The sequence below is a fragment of the Hemiscyllium ocellatum genome, chromosome 41 (genome assembly GCF_020745735.1).
Source record: "Hemiscyllium ocellatum isolate sHemOce1 chromosome 41, sHemOce1.pat.X.cur, whole genome shotgun sequence".
In the NCBI taxonomy this organism is placed as follows: Eukaryota; Metazoa; Chordata; class Chondrichthyes; order Orectolobiformes; family Hemiscylliidae; genus Hemiscyllium; species Hemiscyllium ocellatum.
Genome location: NC_083441.1, coordinates 1,307,490 through 1,333,242, shown reverse-complemented (window position 1 = coordinate 1,333,242; position 25,753 = coordinate 1,307,490).

Below are 25,753 nucleotides of genomic sequence, written 5' to 3'. Positions count from 1 at the left end.
TAGGACAGGCGCTGCTGTCACCAGCATAGCACCCTTTGGACAGTCTGGACAGCCAAACATATTGACGAATGGGGCCGGGGGTGAGTGGGTAAATCAATCAACGTTTCTTTTGTAACATCACTGTTCCATTGCCATGGAGTTAGCAGGCTCCATGATGTCACAGCCATGACAAGTGAAAGAGACAAATCATCTATTTAGTTATTCACCTCTTACAATTTTTGCTTAGCTGAAAATTCAAATCCTAAAACTAGCTTTCATATTATTGACAATCAAGATTCCAAAATGTATAGTTAGGAACATGCTTTAAAGTTAGACAAACATAAATTGATAAATTTGTTAAATAAGGTTAAAATGAAAATAGAGGCCAGAGATCAACTACAGATGGAAGAGAATGATGCAATAAGAAGAATAAAGCAGCAGAGAACAGTTATTAAAATGTCTTAGTCAATTGTTCGGTTCCCACCCTCAAATACAGAGAATGATTATTTTATTCATTATTTAATAATAGTATATTATAGTATTTATAATAATCAATTGTATTAGCTCGACCCAAAACTTTATTGGCAGGGATGTTTGTTTTTATTCCTTTACAAATTGTCAGTGACCTGTTTTCTTGCCTCATGGTTGCTTTAAAACATGGTTGTATGAATTCATTTTTAATTAAAGAATGGAAAGCTACCTTACTGGGCAGTGACTTTGTATGGTTGCGTGTGTGTATATATACATATATATATATATAACGGACATGAGAAAACAATGCAAGGTCACTAAGTTTGAAAAATGCATTGACGAGGTTAAAACAACAATACTATATAATAAAATACAGAACTTTGGATCAGGATTCCGAGTAGAATCTATGTCTGGCATACGTACCCTTTTTGAGGAATAGGATTTTGTTCCTGGATACCTGCTGAGACCCTAACACCTCCTGATTGTCTCCAGCTTTAAAATAAACCACCCACTTGTTACAAAAATTGTCTTCTTTTGAAAATGAAGCATCCAGACTTTATAGCCAATATCATGGAGATAAATGGCCTGCGCCACATTGAACCGGATTAACATAACTGTCCATTAACTAGAGTTATGTTAATGAAGCACCCCACTGAGTGCAAGATCAAACAGGCCAAATTTTCTCAATATGTCCAAGGGTGATACGGATGTAAATGTAGTAAAACTCCGGGAGGAGCCTGAGTTAATACGATTGATTTGAGTTAAAAGCCTGAAAGATGTGTCTATCTGTCTGATGGAAGTGAGAAACCGTTGAACGATAATCAAGAAGCTAATGAGAGTTATTTAACCCTATATTTTTGCAATGTTTTCCGCCTGGAGTCATTGACATTTCCAAACCAACATCATGAAAAACACCAGGAATTCCAGTCACAAATGAGGTGAACAATGTTTTTTTTTGGTGGGTGTGGGGGGGGTGTGGTGTGTAGGCTATAACCAGAATGAACCATGTTGCAAATTACAGGTAAACAAATTATATGCATGGCTCTCGCAATCTCAAATGCCATATGCCAGCCTTGATCGGGTTGATTGGAAACAGGATATCCATGAGGGGCGGTACATTCCTCATATGCCCACCCAATGTTCACTGCTGGACAGCATTTTCCTGAGGGGATCCAGAAAATGGGGAGAGGCAGGCTCCAGCATTTCTCATTTGAGGCAGGCAACAAGACATTAAAAACTCCAGGAACAAATTTCGGGTCCTTATCTTATCTGTTGAAATGTGGCCAATGGGAGTATAGTATCTTTCATCTTACATTGGAGTTAACATTGGTAATTGACATGCTTTCATCCTATCAAAAGCAAAATCGCCCAATATACACAGATTCTTCATTGTGCTTTTAATATGATCCACGATTTTAGAGCCTTGTGGGAATATTGAACGTTTTTAACACACAAGAGGTCATTGTCAGAGTAATGCTATGTTGTTCAATCAATCTGACAATGATCAAGATGTTCGGCTCATGCGGAGGAAACTGATACTCTTTCTAAAGCAGTGGGCAAGTCTATACACCTGCCAAGCAGGCAGCATTACACCCTAATGTTCTGATCCCTTTAGTGTCCCCAGCAAAAACCGGTTAGACACAGTATAAGGACGGTTATGCCAGATCTGTTTAAAGTGCATAAATCACGGGGCAATGAGACTGTCTATTCATGGCAACTCACAATGTAGAGGTTGATTTTTCTATTGCTTACTGACTGTAATCATACGGATTTAGTGTTTGGATTGTTTCCCATACTGTTTGGAAATTTGGAAGCAATTTGCAAATTTCAGTTTCTGAAATAATTGCAGGCACTTTAAATTACAATATACTACTGGCCACATTGGGCAGCACAGTGGCTCACTGTTAACACTTTTCCCTCACAACACCAGGGTACCAGATTCGAATCCAGGCTCAGGCGACTCTCTGTGTGGAATTTGTTCATTCTCCCCATGTCTGCGTGGGTTTCCTCCCACAGTCCAAAGATGTGCAGGTCATATGAATTTGCCATGCTCAATTGGCCACAGTGCTTGCTGCATTCGAGAGAGGGAAATGGGTCTGGTGGGTTACACATCAGGGGGTCAGCATAGACGCTAATCCTAAATGGCTATGCTTTGCATACGGAGCTTATAAGAATGCTCACTGGTTGATTTGAGTTATCTTTGGATTGGTTTGTTAATTCTAAGAAGAGGTGTCTGGCTGAGCTATTATTTTCTCTTAAATGTTTGATGCTGATCAGTGATGGTTTATAATTTTATCTCTTCCAATGTCCAAATTCTAGGGTTACGTCAATATTAGAAAAATTCCAGTGATGTTTGAAAGCTTTATTTCATGATACTGTACTTTGGGAACAACATTTCCCTCCAGCCAATATTCATGACTAACGTTTCTGCTCGACATCACCATCTGGTTTCTACACTTAATTCGAAATCCTGACAACTACAGCTGTAGATCAGGCAACTTGATAAGGCATAAGGTTAATGTGTGTTTCTTTAAAAAAAACTAATACGATATATTGCAGAACCAATATAAATTTTAGGTAATATTAATGTTTCTATGAGCAAAACATTGAAAATTGTTACATCTTAGCAAATCTGGATTTATAAAAATGGGTTAGCTTAATCGTCTATATAAACCATTCATTATAAAGTCAGAAATAATGGGTGGGAAGGGAATCCCGAGTGCACAGTTTAAAATGAACGAGCCTTTTGAGAATTTGGGCAATATATTTACTTAAGTGGGTTTTTGAGTTTGATTAATTTGAGAATTATTGATATTAAAATTGCTCTTATACCTTCTAGCCTGCTGAAGAGCACAAATTAGACCGTCAAAGAGTGTACTCCCTCCATACTCAAAACAGAATATGGGTGAATCATCCTAGCTTAGTTTGTGTACCTTCTTTGCTGCTGCCAATTTTAATTGATTATGTGTATATTGTATATAATTATATACAAGGAGGAAATGGTTTATACTTTATTAGAATGGACACTCTGCTGTCTCCAATCTTGCAAGGGGGGACATGATAAAAATAGAACTTGACCTGTTGTGTAGACCTGCCATTGCCACCAACAAGGTATAGTTTACCTCGGCGATCCTGAGCAAACAGAAACTGTGTACCAACTATGCCAGAAAAGTTCCCTTGTGTGCCGAGATACTTAATGCCATCAAGAATTGCAGTGGCAAACTGCGTCAAAGATATTGAAGAGTTCATTTACAGAACAAGTCTAAATGTTTATTTTTACCTGTAAAGGTATTGTTTGCCAGTTTTATTGAATTTGGTCTGTGGGCATCTCTGGTAATCCTTGTCCCTATTCAGAAAGATCACATCGTAAAAGAGACAAAGAGGGAATGTTGTCTTTCTCTCACAATTTCTTTGCAGAAACTCATAACAACCCAAAACAAAATATTTGGAGAGGCTGAGGTAGTTTGCTACGCCCTTACTTCTGAAAGAGATTCCTGACTCCCTTTTTATTTTCCAAGTCTTAACATGGGACTATTACATATTTCTAAAGTATTTGCAGGATTATGGACTTAGTCCAATAAATGTGAGATATCCTCTCCAAATTGCCACAATGGTAAGGGATAGGGATGCACTGACGTAAATGCGCCTAAACTTATCCCCTGTGCTATGATTAAATGTATCAGTCGTCACTGTTTCCCTGAAAGACCGTGCATCTCATGAATCTGCCTTAAAGTGGAATGTGTCACTATTACCATTGGTATTCAAACCCTTTCTGGGGTGGATAACAACACTCACATTCATTATGACATAATTATTGCTTCAAACAGACCGTGCTCCTATTGATTATTTTAACTGACCTCGAACCAAGAGCCCACTTTTGTGGTTTTAAACCTTCAAAGTCAGAAACCAATACAGGATCAGTGCATTTGACTTTAACTTAGAGTCAGAAGAGAGGCCACAGATGGTCAGTAAACGCAAATTAACATGTGATAATCATGTACAGTGGTGTTCTGAGTTTCACGGCTTGTACTGTACCTTTAAGAGAGAGTGTAACTTGAAAAACTGGCAAACATTATCATGTCACTGCCTGCATGCACAAAGTGTACTGGACAATTTGAAAATGCAACATTTGAGCTACAACTCAGATACAGAGCTGTTTTCTCAACAATTCGAATTCAACCAATCAGTTCAAATTATGCCCCAATACGTTAAAATCCAATCGTAATGAATGTTAATGCTTTCACAACATCAGACCTTTCAGGTGATCCGATGTTTTGGGGTATAAAAAGCAGCATTTTGCACGGCTAGCCAGAGAAAGAGCACCTACCATTGTCATGCACACTGTCCACAACACTTCTCTCTAAAGCGTACCTTTGTCACATAAAACGTCTTTACAACAGAACACCAAAGACAACCCAAGGGAAATCTACAAACATAAGGAGTTTGATACCCGACGGCGACAAATGGTTTTGAAGATTGATTGCTGTAAATTTAACAGTTCGTTTATCAGATATTGTTATAGAGTGGGAGGTAGACAACAAAATTACAATAGAGAGTAGTCTTAGAGTTGTGAATAGGTTTTGTCTCATATTTTCTTTTGGAGTTAAAGAATAAAAGTGTTATTGTTTTTTTTAAATGGTGAAATTTGAGTAGTTCTCTGTGATTCATACTTTAACACATTGCAAGGCGAGGTCAGCTTTTCTGTGTTTGGTTTAATTAACATGAGGTTAACAGCGGGGTCAGTCTGATTCTCCCTGAAGTTAGTGAAGCACACCAGTTGGATCAGTCTACTCTCCTCTGGAGTCAGAGATACATAAACACAAGTGTCACTCTGCACACACTCAGGATAGTGATGAACACATCGTAGTGGCAGTCTGATCCCTTCCTGCGGTCAACGATACATACAGAGAAAGATTTGTCTGCCAATACTCTGGGGAAGGTGATCCATCCACAGTGGGGTCAGTCAGTTCTACTCAGGAGTCAGTGGCACGCACAGAAGTTCCAGTCTTTTCCATCTCCGGGTCAGTGATACACCACTGTTTCCTAGGATAGCATATTGTTGTTTGTTTGCGTGCACAAGTTTCGCATTCTAATCTCTTTTGATACTCTAATCTTCTTCTCAAATTGAAGAGTAAATTGAATCATATTGCGATCATTGCCTCCTTAGGGTTTCTTCACCTTAACCTTCCTTAACAAGTCTGCCTCGTTGTGCAGCAGTTCATGTGATATTACCTGTTCGCTAGTGGGTTCCACCACAAGCTGTTACAAAATACCACAGTGCTAACCACTGTGCCACCGTGCCGCCCACAATTCTTTGGAGCCCTCTACATAACTCTCAGTCCGTTTTTTTAACCTTGGCGGTTCCTCAATTCAAAGTACACAGATTCTACACAATCTGACCCTAACTTGATTCTTATTATTGATATAATTTTAATTCTTACCAATCAAAGAACTCTTATCCCTCTGTCCATCTGGCTATTTTCCTTGAATAGTCAGCTGCCAAATCCTAATCCCTTCAGTCAAGTGACCGTGATAACCACCATGTCATACCTGATCTTCGCCACAAGCTCATTTATCTTATTCCTTATATCACGTGCATTCAGATATAAAAACATCATTCCTGTACTAACTGTCCATCATCTCATCATCATTCTTATGTCCAGTGTGCTTGAAGTTTGATTGTACTACTTTCCAAACACTCTGTCCTGAGTGTGTCTGTGCTGGAGACTTTGATAAACACTCCAGCGTTCTCCATCCCTATCAGATTATTCATATTCTTCCATGCATTTCAATCCACCTCTACAGATGTTAACCTGCTACATTGTTAATCAGCTTGTAATTATAGGAAACCTGCTTCAATGTCCACAATACCACCAATTATGGTGTCGTCCACAAGATTATTTGGCATGCGTCCGTTAGTCCCATCCAAACCATTTCGATAAAAGATGAACATCAGTGGATTCAGTACCGATCCTTGTGGCAATGAATGGTCACAAGCATTCACTCTGAACAAAAGCAGTCAATTATCACGCTCTGTTTACAACCACCAAGCTAATTTTGCATGCATTTCATTATATGATCTCGCCATGAAAAGCAGTCACTCAATGTGGCCGTTCATAAATCCAAGGGTCCTGTAGTTTATTAACTGCTTCAATTTGGCTGGCGACGTACGGAAAATCATGGATGTGAACCCCAAGGTCTCTCTGTTTCCTGACGCATTTCCTGTTCTTGCTCCCTCAACCACGTTCCATGTCCAACCACCAATACTTTTCCTGTAGTCAGTCTCTAAACTCCTTCTGAATTCTAATCCACCCCTCCCCCCAGTATTGTCCCTCTGAACACCTTTCGCAGTCTGACCCTTTCCTAGCTCTGATCCCGTGAATCGGTTGCTGACCTGAACCTCTGAATATATTTCCACTTCACACTTCTGCGATTCATAGAATTTTACAATATGGAAGTTTGTATCATCTCTTCTGCCAGCTCCTGGAAGAGATACACAGCTTGTCCAATACTTCAGCTCTATCTCAGCAGTCATTTAAATTAGATTAGATTCTCTACAGTGTGGAAAAAGGCCCTTCATCCCAACCAGTCCACACCGATCCTCCGACGAGTAACACACCCAGACCCATTTCGCCCAGACGAATGCACCTAACACTAAGGACAATTGAGATTGGCCAATTCAACTGACCTGTCTTTGGACTGAGGTAGGAAACCAGAACATGCAATCACGGGGAAAATGTGCAAACTCCACACAGACAGTCATAGAACATAGAACAGAGAAAAATACAGCGCAGTACAGGACATTCAGCCCTCGATGTTGCACCTATCCAAGCCCACCTAAACTACACTAGCCCATTTTCCTCCATATGCCTATCCAATGCCCGTTTAAATGCCCATAAAGAGGGAGAGTCCACCACTGTTACTGGCAGGGCATTCCATGTACTCACGACTCGCTGAGTAAAGAATCTATCCCTAACATCAGTCCTGTACCTACCACTCCTAAATTTAAAGCTATGCCCTCTCGTAATATCTGACTCCATACGTGGAAAAAGTTTCTCATGGTCAACCCTATCTAAACCCCTAATCATCTTGTACACCTCTATCAAGTCAACCATAAACCTTCTTTTCTCCAATGAAAACAGCCCCAAGTGCCTCAGCCTTTCCTCATATGATCTTCCTACCATACCAGGCAATATCCTGGTAAACCTCCTTTGCACCCATTCCAGTGCCTTCACATCCTTCCAATAGTATGGCGACCAAAACTGCACACAATACTCCAGCCCGAGGCTGGAATCGAACTTGGCAGCCTGGTACTGTAAGGCTGTAGTGATAACCACTGAGATACCATGGTTACCAATCCAAGCCTGTGCGGACCCAGATTCCATATCTAATCCTATCACCAATTTTCTAAGGATCTGTATCCCATTGCTCCATGCCTATTCATGCGTCTGTCAAGATAGATCTCAAATGACGCTGTCATGCCCGCTTCTCCAACGTCTGCTGTCAACGTGTTCCAGGTACCCACCACGCTCTATGTAAAGGGCTTTCCACGCATAATTGGAATAAACGTGTCCCCTTTCATCTTGAACTCGTGACCCCTCGTAATTGAAATCCCCACCCTGTGACAGAAAAGCTTCCTGCTATCCACACTACCTACACCTCTCATGATTTTGTAGCATTTCATCTGGTCCCTCGTCAATCTCTGTCTTTCTAATGAAAATACTCTTAACTTATGCAAACTCGCTTCGTTGCAAGCACACTCCATAGCAGCAAACACCCTGGTGAACCTCCACTGCACACTCTCCAAAGCATCTACACATCTTTGGTAATACTGGTGAAAAGAACTGTGTGGAGTATTCCAAATACGGCCGAACCAGCACCTTATACAAAATGTAACAGGACCTGCCAAATCTTATACGCGATACATCGTCTGATGAAGGATAGCATGTTCTATGCCTTATTGACTACTCTATACATCTGTGTTGCCACCTAAAGAATATATTGGACCAGAACACCCAGATCTCTCGGGACATTAATTTTCTCCAGGACTCTTCCATTTACCATATATTTATGGGCGGCACGGTGGCACAGTGGTTAGCACTGCTGCCTCACAGCGCCTGAGACCCGGGTTCAATTCCCGACTCAGGCGACTGACTGTGTGGAGTTTGCACGTTCTCCCCGTGTCTGCGTGGGTTTCTTCCGGGTGCTCCGGTTTCCTCCCACAGTCCAAAGATGTGCGGGTCAGGTGAATTGGCCATGCTAAATTTCCCGTAGTGTTAGGTAAGGGGTATATGTAGGGGTATGGGTGGATTGCGCTTCGGCGGGTCGGTGTGGACTTGTTGGGCCGAAGGGCCTGTTTCCACACTGTAAGTAATCTAAGTAATCTAATCTAATTTCGTTCTTGAATTGGATCTTCCAAAATACATCACCTCGCATTTGCCCAGATTGAACTCCAGCTGCCATTTCTCTGCCCAATTTTCCCATGTTTCTATACTCTGCTGTATTTTCTGGCAATCCCCTTCACTACCTGCTACTCCACCTGCTAATCTTCGTGTCATCTGCAAACTTGCTGAGCAGACCAGCTATGACTTCCTCTGGAACATTTATGTAACTCACAATAAAAACAGTGGTCCCAACACAGATCACTGACCATAGTTCTCCACTTTGAGAAACTCCCTTCCAATACTACTCTCTGTCCCCTGTTACCCAGTCAGTTCTCTACCCACATAGCTCATTCACGCTGGATCCCTGCGACTTCACATTTTACAACAGCCGACCTTGGGGAACCTGATCAAACGCCTTAATGAAGTACATATGTTTGACAACTACACGCACTCTTTCATCAATCAACTTTGTCACTGCCTCAAATAATCCTTTTAAGTTGGGAAGACATGACGTTCCATGTACAAATTCATGTTGCTATCGCTGATAAACCCATTTTTGACCAAATGGAAATAGACCCTATACCTCAGTATCTTCCCTACCACTGACGTCAGACGTACCAGTCTATACCTATATTATACATGCTACCTTGGTAATTCAAGGGCACAATATTAGCAATTAGTGAGTCCTCCGGGAACCGGCCTGTGTTGAAGGATGCTGCAAAGATTGGTTAAGGCCTCAAGTATTTCCTTCCTTGCTCCTCTCATTAAATTGGAGGAGTAGAAGATTGTCCTCTGTTGTCTGTTTCGTAAAACACAGTCACAAATGTCATTCTCGCGGGTTCAGATATTTCTCTGTCTGTCTGTCTATCTATCTATCTATATTTCTATCTATCTATCTATCTATCTATCTATCTATCTATCTATCTATCTATCTATCTATCTATCTATCTATCTATCTATCTATCTATCTATCTATCTATCTATCTATCTGTCTATCTATCTATCTATCTATCTATCTCTCTATCTCTCTGTCTATCTATCTATCTATCTATCTATCTATCTATCTATCTATCTATCTATCTATCTGTCTATCTATCTATCTATCTATCTATCTATCTACCTGTCTGTCTGTCTGTCTGTCTATCTATCTATCTATCTATCTATCTATCTATCTATCTATCTATCTATCTATCTATCTACCTGTCTGTCTATCTATCTATCTATCTATCTATCTATCTATCTATCTATCTATCTATCTATCTATCTATCTATTACCATCAATCCGACTTGGCAAAGCATGTATTGCATGCGTGCTGGTATTAGTGAGCAAGTCATCACCTGAATGCAACCAATCATAGCCATGATTGTTTGGTGCGAATTTGGATCGAGTATTTGTAGACTGGGAGACTGGAAATTAGAATTTGGTGTTTGTGAAACATTAGGGTCGAAAGCACTGCATGGTCCCATTGAAAGGTCGTGTGTGTTTTTCTGTGGTCAGAGATTGATAATATATGTAAGCAGCTGCGTGAACGCTTGCAAGTACTTTCATTTCCTCGATAACACGACGATCATCTCTTGTGCAAAAATTCACATCGTTCTTTAGAAACAGCACATGAGGTGCTGGTGATGTAACCATGCCACAACCAACATGTGCTCTTAAAATTCAGACTTTAGAAACTGCATTTTACCAATCACATTGCAATAGATCGTGTCAATGATATGTGCATGAAAACAGAACAACGCTGTGTACAGAGAGCACCCAAAATGAAACATTTGGATCAAAAGGCCATACAGTCAACAGGCCAAGCAACAGTTTCTACCAGACAAAGGCTTTTAAATTTAGCTAATCACAAAAGTCTATTAAAATTAAAAGTCTACATTTTTTGACAACGTTGGACCAATTCTATTGTAAGAAATATTGATTTGCCGTCATGGGTGATAAAAGCTACCCTATGAAGGGCTTTTGCCCGAAAGTCGATTTTCCTGCTCCTAGGATGCTGTTTGACCTGCTGTGCTTTTCCAGCACAACTCTAATGTCGACTCTGGTTTCCAGCATCTGCAGTCCTTGATTTAATCTAATAAATGAAGGCGGCAGTTGGACAAAGACCCCAGGGCTAGCTGTCATCCAATAATAACCCTCAATTTTCAAGAGAGATTCATTCATTCTCACAGTGCTTTCTGTGCCTTACAGAAAGTACCATCTTAGTGACAACTGTCCCATTGGCAAAAATAGTTAACATTCCTGACAGAATTGACAGAGAAGGCACAGAACATTCTGAAGACACATAACCTGGCAGTAATTTCGAGAGACGAAATGCTAATTAATTGTTAAGAGTGGGAATTATTGGAACAGCATACCTAACAACGGACCAAATGGCGTCCGTTTTATTCAGGAAGTTAGTAGTTATAAGGGATTTTTTCCGTTCATTAATAGTTTTGTTAATTTGTTCAGTGTTAGAGTCAGGGAAATAAATTGTTACTTGTTGAATTTATAGTTAATGCCAGGGGTTCATTTTGTTTAATTACTAGAATTTGTGGAAAAGCAGGTTCCATCCATTTTACAGATTGTGTGGTGAGGTGCTCGTCTTTGGATGTTTCAGTTTTAGTTCTCAGAGGGGGAGGGGGCAACCTCCACTTTATAAGAGTGTTTAGCAGTGGATTAGGGAATACCTCTTGAACTCATAAAAGAGTCTGCAGACTGACTCAAGAATGGAGCTGTAAGATACTCAGTTGACAATGTGGAAGGTACCACTCTAGGCATTCGTTGTCCTGATGCTTATAGGTCCTGAAGAAGAGCTTATGTTGAAACATCGATTCTCCTGCTCCTTGGATGCTGCCTGACCTGCTGCGCTTTTCCAGCAACACATGTTTCAGCTCTGATGCTTATAGGGCCCATTACTTCTGATACACTATCCGATCCTTCCAATATTGAAAGTTAGTGTATTGCTTGCGTGGAACATTATTGTTGTTACGTGAGAAGATCATTCAGCCCCTCCATTTTATCTCCCGTAACATTTCATCAGTGCTCAGACAAAGCCAAAATTCCCTTTAGTCAGGCAAATTGCACCTTTATTTCGACTTAAATCTTGATGCTTACTTATTAGATTGGAATAAATTTCTAATTTGATTTGTTAACAGTTTTCCACTGGCTTCCATTTCTGCCAGTCCTCCGGGCAATAGGCAGAGTCTTTCCTCATCTTTTCTACCAATCATTCCCTTCTAAGTGACCATCTGAGGCATCACTTCCTTTAGAAGGTTTTACGATTCCTCCAAGTATGAATCCTTGTAACTTTATTCCGAATGGACAGACACATGGAAAGACTGAATCCAAAGGATCGATTAATTGCTACGGCGCAGAATGACGCCATTTGGTCCGTTGTTGCTACTTCTGGTTCAGAAGAGGATATGAACTCGGAGAAGGGATAGGCCATTTCGTCCCTCGAGGCTGTTCCACCATTCAGTGATCATCGCTGATTTCATCTCAGCCTCAACTCCACTTTCCAGCCTGTTCACAATTCAAAATCTGTCTTTCTCATCCATAAATCGGCCCACTGCATTTTCAGATAGTCAATTCCACAGATTCGTCAGCTTTTCGAGAAGTGAATTCTTATCGCTTTTGTTTTCAGTCTGTTACCCCTTGCCTTATAACTCTGATCTCTCAGTTCAGTCAGCACCAAATGAGTGTATGTGTTTGTGTGTGTGTGTGTGTGTGTGTGTGTGTGTGTGTTGATGGTGCTCCCATTCTTCATGATGCTATGAGCTGGTACTCTCTCACTCTTTTATTGCTAAATATCGAATTGATTTCATCTTCTGCTGCCAATAGTGCATTAGCGTGGAAGGTCAGCAAGAAGCATTACATCACATTAGACACTGTTATGACAGTAAACATTTCAGCAAACTAAACTGGACGCAGAGAAATGATTACCTCACCACACAATCTGTTAAAGTATGATTTACAGAGAAATCCCAAATTCCATTATTTCAAGAAAAAAACTCAACTAATTCTACAACTTTAAAACTGAACATTAAACAACAACTATTTAAAACTCTAAGTCTCTTTTCTCTTAAAGATTTCGTTCCTCCCCCCAACTCTATAATAATATACTGTCCAATAAAAGCCTGTATTAAAATAACATTCTTAATTTCAAAAACGCACAGCGGCTGTTGTCGTCAGTGTCTGTCTTCTTTCAGCTGAAGATCTGACTGGGTTGTCTTCGGTCTCTTTGTGCAAAGATGTTTCATATGAAAAAGGTACCTTTGATTGAGAGTGTGTTGAATGGCAGTTTTTTGACGCCAGTTACTCTCTAAATCTCAAAATGCTTGTTTTTTTTGTATCTGAAACATCAGACAGTCTCATTGATTCTATATTGGAATACCTTGAGGAATATTGGAGATTAGGACAAGTCTTAAACAGAGAATCAAGGGGGCTAAGCGAGTTATGAAATAGCTTTAGCAAGCAGAATTAAGGGATATCTCAAAGCGTTTTATTCTTTTATTAAAAAAACAAGCGGGTCACAAGAGAGAGGATTGGTTCACTAAAAGATAATGAAGAAAGGCCATGTGCCAAACCTGAGAGAATGAGTGAGATTCTGAATGATTACTTTGCATCAGTGTTCACTCAGGGGAAGAACATGATGAATCTTGAGATTAGAGATAGAAGTTTGATTTGTCTGGATCACGTTGGCAAAAGTAGGGAATATGTGTTGGGTATGCAAGAGATTGTTAAGGTGGACAAATCCCCAGGAGCGGATGGGATCTATCTCAGGTTGCTGAAGGTGATGAGAGAGGAAATATCTGGGGCCCTGATAGATATCCTTGTGGCATCCTGAAATACAGGTGAAGTGCCAGACGACTAGAAGGTTGCTCATGTTGTCCCCCTGCCCAAGAAGGTTAGCAGGGATATTCCGGGTAACTGCAGGACAATGAGTCTAACTTGACTGGTGGGGAAGTTGCTAGAGAGAGTACTGAGAGATAGGATCTATTGATATTGAGAAAAAAATGAGCTTATCAGTGCTAGGCAACATGGTTTTGCGCGGGGGGATTGTACCTTTCCAACTTAATAGAGATCTTCGCGGAAGTGACCGAGTTGTTAGATAAAGGAAGGGCTGTTAACGTCATATAAATAAACTTTAGTAAGGCGTTTGATAAGGTTCCCCTTTGTAGACTAATGGAGAAAGTGAAGTCACTTGGTGTGCAGGGTGTTCTAGCTAGGTGGTCGAAGAACTGATTGAGCAACAGGAGACAGAGAGTAGTAGTTGAAGAGAGTTTCTCGAAATGGAGAAAGGTGAATAGTGTCCGCAGAGGGCAGTATTGGGGCCACTGTTGATTGTCATATACATAAATGATCTTGAAGAGCACACTGTTGGTATGATCAGCAAACTGCAGATGACAAAAAGGTTGGTGGAGTAGCAGAAAGCATAAGGGGCTGTCAGAGAATACAGGAGGATATAGATAGACTGTAGTGTAGGGCGGAAAAGTGGCAGATGGCTTTCAATCCAGACAAACGTGAGGTGATGCATTTAGGCAATTATAACTCTAGAACGAATTATGCAATGAATGGAAGAGCCTTGGGAAAAGCATGATGGCCAGAGAGATCTGAGAGTGCAGGTCCATTGTTCCCTGAAGGTTGCTGCACAGGTGGATAGAGTGGTCGAGAAGGCATATGGTATACTTGCCTTCATTGGAAGGGGTTTGGAGTATAAGAGCTGGCATGTCATGTTAACATTGTACAAGACATTAGTTTGACCGCATTTAGAATACTGTGTACAATTCAGGTCGCCACATTACCAAAAGGACGTGGACGCTTTGGAGAGGGTGCAGAGAAGGTATACGAGGATATTACCTGGTATGGAAGATGCTAGCTATGAAGAAAGGTTGAGTAGGTTAGGTTTATTTTCATTAGAAAAAAGGAGGTTGAGAGGGGAGCTCATTGCGGTTTACAAAATCATGAATAGTATAGACAGGCTGGATAGAGGCAAGCTTTTTCCAAGGATGAAGGATTCAATAGTGAGTGCTCATGCTTTCAAGGTAAGAGGTGGAAAGGTAGGTACAAGCGGCAAGTGCTGCACACAGAGGGTGGTGGGCGTTAGCAATGCGTTGCCAACAGAGATGGTAGAGGCAAACACGCTAGATTCATTTAAAATGCGTCTGGATAAATGCATGAGTAGTTGGGGAGCAGAGAGATACAAATGCTTAGGCATTGACAGAAGATTTAGACAGTAGCTTTGGATCGGCTCAGGCTTGGATTGCCGAAGGGCGTGTCCCTGGGCTGTAAATTTTCTATGTTCTTTGTTCTTTGTTTTTGCAAAACATTAAGTTCGAAATCTCGAACATAATTTAAACTGATTGGTTAAATTTGATTAGTTGTCAACATAGCAAAAAACCTCACAGACAAATATTATGATTTAAATTTTCCAGTGTACTCTGAGACTGCAAGCCAGTCACATGACAGGTGCCTGCAAACACTTAGTGGAAATCAGTCTCTCCTAAAGGTACAATGCACGCCTTCAACCTTGTAACACGAGAGACAACCAGTACTGCCAACAAAGATAAAAACATGTGAACACAGAAACACATACACACTCTAAGTCAGACACACATAATCACATACATCAGAGTCTTCTCAGCATTGTTCTCCCAATCGTGATCCCTTTGCTTAATGAGTGAGGCTGCCAATGAACATGACAATGTCTGTGCTGTTAGAGGGATAGTACGTAATATCACAAGATATCTTTTGGTATCCCTCTTTCGGAATTTAACCATTCAGACAGACCTTGATTTCTGATTTGGAAATGCCGGTGTTGGACTGGGGTGTACAAAGTTAAAAATCACTCAACACCAGGTTCTCGTCCAACAGATTTAATTGGAAGCACACTAGCTTACCCAGAGATGCTCCCTCATCAGATGATTGTGGAGGGCTCGATCGTAACACAGAATTTATAGCAAAAATTTGCAGTGTGATGTAACTGAAATTATACATTGAAAAAAAATGATTGTCTGTTAAGCCTTTCACCTGTTAGAATACAGTGATAGTTTCACTTCTTTCATGTGTAAATCACAAAACCCTTTTTTAAAAAGTTGCATTGTTAACAGCTAACCCGAGAATGCAACTTTAAAAAAAAGGGTTTTGTGATTTACACATGAAAGAAGTGAAACTATCACTGAATTCTAACAGATGAAAGACTTAAAAGACAATCAATTTTTCAATGTATAATTTCAGTTACATCACACTGCAAATTTTTGCTATAAATTCTGTGTTACGATCGAGCCCTCCACAATCACCTGATGAAGGGGCGTTGCTCCGAAAGCTAGTGTGCTTCCAATTAAACCTGTTGGACTATGACCTGGTGTTGTTTGATTTTTAATTTGATTTCTGAGGAAGTGTTGAGTGAGTAGAGAGCAACGAACATCACAATCTGACCTTCGAAACACGTAACCAGTGATGGATATAAAAGCACTGTGTTTTATGTTGACCAGAGAGTATCGAATCCTTGCCTAATCTGTACTTCCCCTCGTTATGCAAGTAAACACAACTATACTCCCATTAGGTTGTAATCCTGGTTCTCTCAGGTGCTCCTCTCAGAGTAAGTACAGCAGAAGTTCTGATCTTGACATACTTTCAATTTTCATCATCTGTGCAATCGTGGAACATTTAGCTCGAAGATCATATGAAAATTACCAAAGATCTTTAGCTACAGAAGACATTGTTATGGATTTTGTGCTGTTTGTCGCAACTTGCTCTGTACTCTGGGCCTCTCATAATCCCACATGACAACAGTGTTGACACATAAAAAGAACACAGTACCACCACCTGACGAGCTTTGGGACATTGCGATGTGATTCAGGGACAATGTAACCTTATGTTATTCCTTGCTTTCCACTATTACACAAACCTAAATTACTCAGTGGTGTGAAGCCACATGTCCGTTCTGTTCACACACAGCCCGATGATGTTTGGCTTCCATGGTTGGTCATTGGTATTTTCTGAGACACTCTGTTTCATGCGCTGTTCCCTTCTCCACGAGATGTCATGCTTCAAAGGAGCGATTTCATTCTTCAGTATTAATCAGTTTCCATACGACTTTAGATCACTACTTGAACCTTTATCTATATTAATCTGTACGGTCTTTCCACAAACATCACAGAAGATGCACAAACAGAATCAGGAATCCTGAAGCAACATCTGTGCAACAGCCAACTCAATTTCAACTCATTGTTTAAACACAAAAGGCCAGATTATTGGGCAAAGAAAATGGAGGAAAACGTCTTGCTTAATTGATCTGATTTTTTGTCACGTGTACCGAAGTACAGTGAAAAGCTATGTTTATGAAGTAGATCATAGTAGCAAAGATGCGCAGATCACAGGATGAAAAAGACACTTGGACAGAGTAAGACACGCAGGCTACACTGCACAGAACATGCACTTTACAAGATCAGCATGACTTGTGGTTACAGCGTACATTCATCAGTCTAATACGGCAGGGAAGAAGCTGCTTTTCAACCTGTTGTTGATGGTCTCCAAGCTTCTGTAACTTCTCCCTGACAGAAGAGGTAGTGAGGAGCATTTTCGACGTTGAATGAAACTTTGGTGATGTTGGCAGCCTTTTTGCGACAGCGAGACACGTAAATGGAGTCCATGAATAGAAGTTTGGCTTCCATGATCGTCTGGGATGTGCACATATCCTTCTGCAGTTTCGTATGGTCCTGTGCAGAACAGTTGCTGTACCAGGCTATTACCGAGTTGCCAAATTTCCGAACCTGCCTGAAAGAGTCTTTGAGGAACAGGGGAGTAATGCCCATTACTTGAAAGAATGAGGAAAGGAATTTCAATTTCCTGTCACCTTTCATTTTAAACCAAGAAGTGAATCAACATTTCAACAGTAAATGTGCTGTGGCAGTTGGGGTGTTTGGGTGGTGTGGGTGGTATGAAATGGGTATTCTAAAGGACCAGTAAAAAACGCTCAATGTGTCGGAAGACTTGACGAAATCTTGAACAAACCTGAACTCTCCGACCTTAAATATAGACTGTTCCGGCAGAAACAATCCCATAATAGTAACAAGGGTGAAGTCCATGTTTTAAGGTAAAAACAGAAACCAATCTCTATTCAGAAGCACATGGTTATTGTGTTTCAAATTATGAGACACAACAAAAGATGGGAAGGTTTGGTGCGGATTAGAGCAGCATTTCCAACGTTGGGACGGATTTTGATGTTTCCAAATTTCTTGTTCTCTCGGTCAGCTGCCTACCCTCTACACCACAGCAAAATCTAACTCTCCCATACCTTATATTTCCTTTATGAAATTCCGAGCAATAAAGCACAGGAGAAAGTAGAAAAAGTAAGATCGACTGAATTAACTATTCCCTGTGACAGTAAGACCGCCTCAGTCAGGGTGTCAGAACAGAGAGATTCTGGGTAAACTGGTTGGGGGTGGATACAGAATGGCACAAACAGGCGGAGAGAGAGTGAAAAAAGACAGAAAGCGAGAAGAAATTTCCAGAGAGATAGATAGAGAGAGGGAGAGAGAGAGAGAGAAAGAGAGAGAGAGAGTGAGAGAGAAAGAGAGTGAACGAAAATAAAATGGCACCAAGGTAGAGAGAGAAATTCCAGGGTGAGAAAAAAACCCGTTTGTATTTCATACATTTCCTACTTGGGGTGATGTGGAAGTTGTCATTTCACTCTCTCTGTTCCAGCGAAAGCTTGTGTTCTCTTTCTGCTGCCAAATAGAACGTGAGAAAATGTGTTTTACGATACCTGCTTTCACGAAGTATGTGTTTTGGTTTGTTAATATATTGGAACAGTTGCTGTTTCGTAGTCAAATAATCTAGTAGACTGTTGAGTTTTCCAATAGAATCAAGTTAATTCAGTACTTTGTTTTCTTCGTCGGCATTTTAACTGCAGGTTATGAAGAAAGTGCGTTTTGCTTCAAGCCAACGGATTGAAAAAATTGCAGTCAGAACACAATTCCTTACACTTGTCTTTACAATTAAGGAAATAAGTGGAGTGCACACTATCTTCCTAATATATCTAGATGGGTTTTGGTCTGTCGAAAAAAAAAACATTGGAGGCTCAGCCTGGATCGCAACCTTTAATTTCAGGTCGGATCTGGCAGCATTAGAATTAAAGACAGGGAACAGTTATTGTTAGAATAATCAACAAAGAAAATCACAGCACAGGACAATGTCATTCGGCCCTCCAAGCCTGTACTGATCCAGAACCTCTATCTAATCCCTACTTTCTAAGCGTCTACATCCCTTTGCTCCCTGCCAACACATGTATCTGCTGAGACACACTTAAATGACGCTATCACTCCCCCCTACCCACCACCAGCGTCTCCCCTTACACTATCCCATCATTATCCGTGTGTTTATCCAAGGATTGTTTAAATCTCCCTAATGTGGCTGAAGTGACTACATTGACAGGTAGGGAATTTCACGCCCTTACCACACTCTGCACAGAGAAACTGCCTCTGACATCTGACTTAAATCTACCTTTCCTCAATTTGCAGTTATTCCCCCTCTTGTAAGTTGACTTCATCAAGATAGGAAAAATACTTTCACTGTTTACCCTACCTAAGACTCTGATCATCTTGTATGTCTCTATCAAATCCCCTCTCTTTTCTGTGAGAACTGACCCAAGTCTCTCAGCCTTTCCTCAAAAAGACCTTTCTCCAGACCAGGCAACATCCTGGTATATCTCCTCTGCACCTTTTCCAATACTTCCATATCCTTCCCTAAATATGGCGACCAGAACTATATACAATATTCCAAGTGTGGCCGCACGAGCATTTTGTATAATTGCAGCATGTTATTGCAGCTCCGGAACTCAATCCCTCTACGAATGAAACCTAACACACTGTATGTCTTTTAGATTAGACTTACAGTGTGGAAACAGGCCCTTCGGCCCAACAAGTCCACACCGACCCGCCGAAGCGCAACCCACCCATACCCCTACATTTACCCCTTACCTAACACTACGGGCAATTTAGCTTGGCCAATTCACCTGACCCGCACATCTTTGGACTGTGGGAGGAAACCGGAGCACCGGAGGAAACCCACGCAGACACGGGAGAACGTGCAAACTCCACACAGTCAGTCGCCTGAGTCGGGAATTGAACCCGGGTCTACAGGCGCTGTGAGGCAGCAGTGCTAACCACTGTGCCACCGTGCCGCCCACAGTAAAATCAACCTGGGTGGCAACTATCAGGGATCTATGCACATTGACTTCAAGAACCTTCTGCATATCCACACGACCAAGAATCTTTCACTTTGCCTTCCTGTTCTTCTACCCAAAGTGCATCACCTCACATTTAGCTTCATCGAATACAATTTCTCACCTTTGCCCAATTCTGCAGTTTATCCTAGTCTCCCTGCAACCTGTAACATTCTTCCAAACTGTCCACTACTCTACCGACTTTAGTGTCATCTGCAAAGTTACGACCTCCCCTAAACTTTTCCCCTCTGACTTTTAACTCGTGACTGCTAGTAATTGAGTTCTCCACTCTGGGAAAACGTTTCTTGCTATCCATCCTGTATGCACATCCTCATGATTTTGTAGCCCTCATAGATATGCGGGTGTTCTCTTTTCAGGTGTTTTATTCGGTTGCTTGAAACAGGGCGCGTGCTGTACAATAAAGGCATTTTGAGTCACTTCAGGGTTTCACAAACAGTAAGTAAGGTGATGCTTTTGGAATTGTTAGGGAAGCTGGCGTTAGGTTTGACTTTGTCTGCAAAAAGGGCGGCAATTGCTGTAACAGTTCCAAATTTTAAGATTGCAACAAATACCATTGGATTCTTTGGAAGTGGCGGAACATAAACTGAAAGTGAAGCAGCTTGAATTAGAGGAAAAAGAAAAAGAAATACATGAAACAGTCTGACTTACGATTGAAAGCAGAGGAAAATCAGAAAGAGAAAATCAATCTAGAAGGAGAAAAAGAAAGTGAGGACCCAGCTGAACAAAGGGGGAAATAGGAAGTTTGGAACTTTGAAGGTTAGAACTGAAAACTGAAACTTGATTTAAAAATGGCGGAGGTTGAACTGAAGGTTTGGAGGAGCGATGATGACAGTGAGGGAGTGCAATCCTATTGTGGCCAAAGGCCTGGTGGGGATGTGTTTAAATACGTCCAAGCGCTGCCAAGTTCGACACCAAGGTTGTTTTAAACAAAACTGACAGGGACAGCAAGTGAGGTGTTTGTGTGTGTGTGAGGGTGGGTGGGGGTTGGGGGGCGGTGGGGGGAATAGCATGACTAACAAAGGAGGCATCTGGGGCGTGTAATGAGGTGATTGAAGTCATTGTAAGTGCAAATGAATCAGTCTCCCAGAGACCTGCCGACAACATTTTAGGAATCTAAGGAGGCAACCTGGCCAAACGTGTTGTTAAGGGAAAAGGAGATCACACTGAAGATAATAAACATATTTTACTTCAGGGTGAAAAGAAACACATGAAGGAGATCAGTTGTTTTACTCTAATAATGTAGACCACTTTAAGTAGTTGGTGGTTTCGAAAAGCACTGAGAACACTGGAAAGTGCAAAAACAGAATAAGCCAATGAGTTTTCTGAAAATAGTAAAGCACAGTGAAAGGTAAAAAGCTGCACCAAATGTACAGCCCAATGGTGTTGATTGAGAAGTAAGTGCCAGATCTCTCTAAAGAATTTACTTGCATGGGTAAAGTTGACTCATGTATGCCAGGAGGAGTAAGTCGAGATAGGTAAAGGGTGGTAAAGTCGGTTAAGGGTGGCACAATGGCTCAGAGGTTAACATTGCTACTTCACAGCGCCAAGAACCCAGGCTCCATTCCAGCATCAGAGCGACTACCTGTGTGGAGTTTTCACGTTCTCCATGTGTCTGCATGGCTTTCCTCCAGGTGCTCAACTTGCCTCCCACAATCAAAAGGTGTGCAGGTTAGGGTGAATTGGCCAGGCGAAATTGCCCATAGTGTTCAGGAATGTATACATTGGGAGCTTTAGTCAGGGGTTAATATAGAATAGTAGGGTAGGGGAATAGTTCTGGGTGGGTTAATTGGCAGACGTTCAGTGTGGATTTGTTGTGCCAAATTGCCTGTTTTCAGACTGTAGAGATTCTACGAATCCATATTCGAACATTCAAGAGAAACGGGAGCAAGTCAATCTTTGATGATGACAAATAAGGTGTCAGGTAATTCAGAAAGAGTATTGCCTGAAAATTTGGTAATAAGTGGTGAGAATAGCAAGTCTCCATTACATAAAGTTCGGTTAGAGAGTCTAATGAAAAGTGGTGAAGTGATACTTAAGTAATTGTGTGCAATTCTGGCCAGCACACCACAAGAAGGAATTGGATGCTTTGAAGAGGGTACAGTAAAAGTTTATCAGGATGTTGTCTGGGTTGAGGGATTTCAGCTATGAAGAGAAGTTGGATGGACTTCTTTCGTTTCACCGGAATGCAGGAGGTTGAGGGGCGACCTGATAGATGTTGATATCATTGTTGGACAGAGTGCAACGTACAAGGCTTTTTCTTCCAATAAGAAAGAGAAACTATCGGTTTTGAAATACATTTTATCCTCGGTAATGACATAGTTGCATCACAGGTGGGAGGGATACCTACTGTGACTGAAACGCCCGTGAAAAATCAGACAACTGAAACTTTACAATAAATAAATCCTGGGATTTTGAATCCGAGAGTCATTAAACAACGAGTTTGGTATAACCCTTTATTCCAAACGGTCCCATGTCGACCTGAATATTCATCCACACTAACCCCCTTTCCCTGCCCCAACCCATATCTTTCTCAACATTCCCTATCCGTGTACTTGTCAAAATGCATTTTAAATGCCTTTAATGGACCTGCCTTAACCATTTCCACTAGCAGCCCCTGCCAACCTCTGTATAAAAACGTTGCCCCTCAGGTTCCATTTCATTCATTCCCCTCGACCTTAAACTGACACCCTCTGGCACTTGGATCCACGGCCCTGGAAAAAAGACTGAGTACATTCACCTATTCCATGTCTCCCATGATATTAAACACTTCTATAAGGTCCAGCCTCGGTTTCCTCCCCACTGAAGAGAAATATCCTAGTTTGTTCAAGCTTTCCCTGTAAGTCAGATCATTGAGTGCATGCAACATTCTTGCAAATTTCGCCTGCACTGTTTCCAGTTTAATAACACCCTTCCGATAACAAGATGGCCAAAACTGAACGTAATACTTAGATGAGATACCCTGCAGCATGGAAATAGGCCCTTCGGCTCAACAAGCACACACCGACCCTCTGAAAGTAATCCACCAAGACCCATTCCCCCTATTTATCCCTGACTTACTCACCAAACACAATGGGCAATTTAGCATGGTCAATTCACGTAACCTGCACATCTTTGGATTGTGGGTGGAAGCTGGAGCACCTGGAGAAAACCCACGCAGACAGGAGGAGAAAGGGCTAACTCCACACCGACAGTCACCAGAGGTGGGACTCAAACCCTGGTCCTGGATGCTGTGAGGCAGCAGTGCTAACCACTGAACCACCGTGACACGCCAATGCTCCCAGCTGTGGACTCACCAATGTCCTGTACAACTGCAACATAATTTCCCAACATCTATACTCAATACCCCTACCTTCTTGCCGAGCCTACCTGTCACTCCACTTTCAGCTCCAAGGTCCATCTGTTCCACTACAATCCTTAAGACCCTACCATTTACCATGAAACTCCTGGGACAAAGTGAGAATTGCAGATGCTGGAGATCAGAGTCGAAAGCGTGGTGCTGGAAAAGCACAGCAGGTCAGTCAGCATACGATGAGCAGGAGAATCCAAGTTTCCCGCATAAGACCTTCATTAGCCCTATTCCTGATGAAGAACTTTTGTCCAAAACATCAATTCTCCTGCTCCTCGGAAGCTGCCTGACCTGCTGTACCTTTCCAGCACCACACTCTCCACCATGAAACTCCGACCTTGATTTGACTTTCCAACATGCAAGACCACACTCTTATTTATACTAAAATCCATTTGCCATTTCTTGGCTCACTTCCCCAGCTGATCAAAGTCCTGCTACAATCTCTGTTAAACTTCCTCATTGTCCACGAAATCAGTGTCATCTGTAAAGTTCCTAATTATACGTAGTACATTCTCATCGAAATCACAGATGGAGATAACAAACAGTAATGGACCCAGCACCGACGCGTGAGGCACTCCACTAGTCACGGCCCTGCCGTCCTAGAAGTATCCTTCCAAAATTACACTCTGCTTCCTAAAATCAAGCCAATTGTTTATCCAATTTATTAGCTCTCCATGGATTCCATGCAATATAACCTTCCAGAGCAGCATACCAATTGGAACCTGATGAAACGTCTGACTGGTATCCACCCTGACTATGCCTACTGCCCAAACCTCGTTAATCCTCGTTGTCACCTCATCACAGAACACTGACAAATTTGTGAGGCATGATTTCCCAATCACAAATTCAACTCCACCTCAGCCCTTAAAGCTCTGGCAATCCCAGTCTCTGTTGGTAAAATTAAACTCACCAAAAGGAAAGCCCTTTTGTTCCTGCATGTCTCTCCAGTGGTCCTGCATATTTATTCCTCTAATACCCTTTGACTCTTTGGGGACCTACAGTACAACCACAGCGATATCTGCATCCCCTTCTGACTTAGCTCAAGCAACAAAGCCTCGCTGGATGATACTCCAGCTATTTTGCCTACTGCCGTGATACTCGCCTGAATGAAAAACATAACTCCACTACCATCCTTACACCTGGTCTGTCCAATCTGAAGCACCTGTACCCTGTCACATATAGCTGCTAGTTCCGTCCACTCCTTCACCATGTTTCTGCAACGTGTATAATATCCCAGTCTCACTTGATAATCCACACCCGGAGTTCATCAGGCTAACCGTTTATAAAATGAGGTCTGCAGATGCTGGAGATCACAGCTGAAAATGTGTTGCTGGTTAAAGCACAGCAGGTCAGGCAGCATCCAAGGAATAGGAAATTCGATGTTTCGGGCATAAGCCCTTCACCAGGATCATTCCTTATGAAGGGCTTATGCCCGAAACGTCGAATTTCCTATTCCTTGGATGCTGCCTAACCTGCTGTGCTTTAACCAGCAACACATTTTCAGCCTAACCGTTTAGCCCTCTTGCACTGAAATAAATGCAATTGAGCCAACAGGCATTCCACGCTCCCTGTCGTGTTCCAGCAAGGATTTGACTGCTCAACCTATTATTTCTGATTATCGTATCTCCTTCCAGCCTTGCACTTGCATCCCTGCTGTTGACGATACCACCGATCATGTATCGCTTCCAAATGTATATATATCGAGCACCCTTTTGAAATCTTCTATGGATCCTCCCCACTACTCTCCCAGGCAGTGCACTCTAGTCCTGATAACTCTCTGAGCAATAACTCTGAATGGGACAACATGAGGGGAGTATAGGAGAACAGGTACTTGGGGAGCTTTATGCAAATCAAAACAAATTTCTGATTGAAGACCTTTCTCCCCATCTCATCCTCAGCTCCATTGCTGGCAATCTTGAAATTGTCATTCCAGTTACTGACCCAACACAAAGTGAAACCAAAATATCCCTCTTTACCCTGTCACAAGTATTCATAACGTTGAAAACGCGAATGAAGTTAACTCTTTTTAGTACCGAGTAAAACAATCTCAGTTTCTCTATTTTTTTTCTCTAAAATCCGGCAAATATGGTCGCTGGTGCACACTGCTGCTACTGCACTTCGATAGTGGAAGGGTGAGTAGGTACGTTACCCACCAAGTGGGTTGCATTGCTTGGAATGGTATCGACTTTCTTGAGCATTGTCCAAGTTACACTCGCTCGAGCAAGTCAGAAGCCTTCTATTGCACTTTCTACTTGGGACTTGTTAATGGTGAAAAATATTTGGGGAGTCTTCAACGGCTCTGAACTGCTTTTGAAACCTTCGGATTGAAATGGTAATGTTTA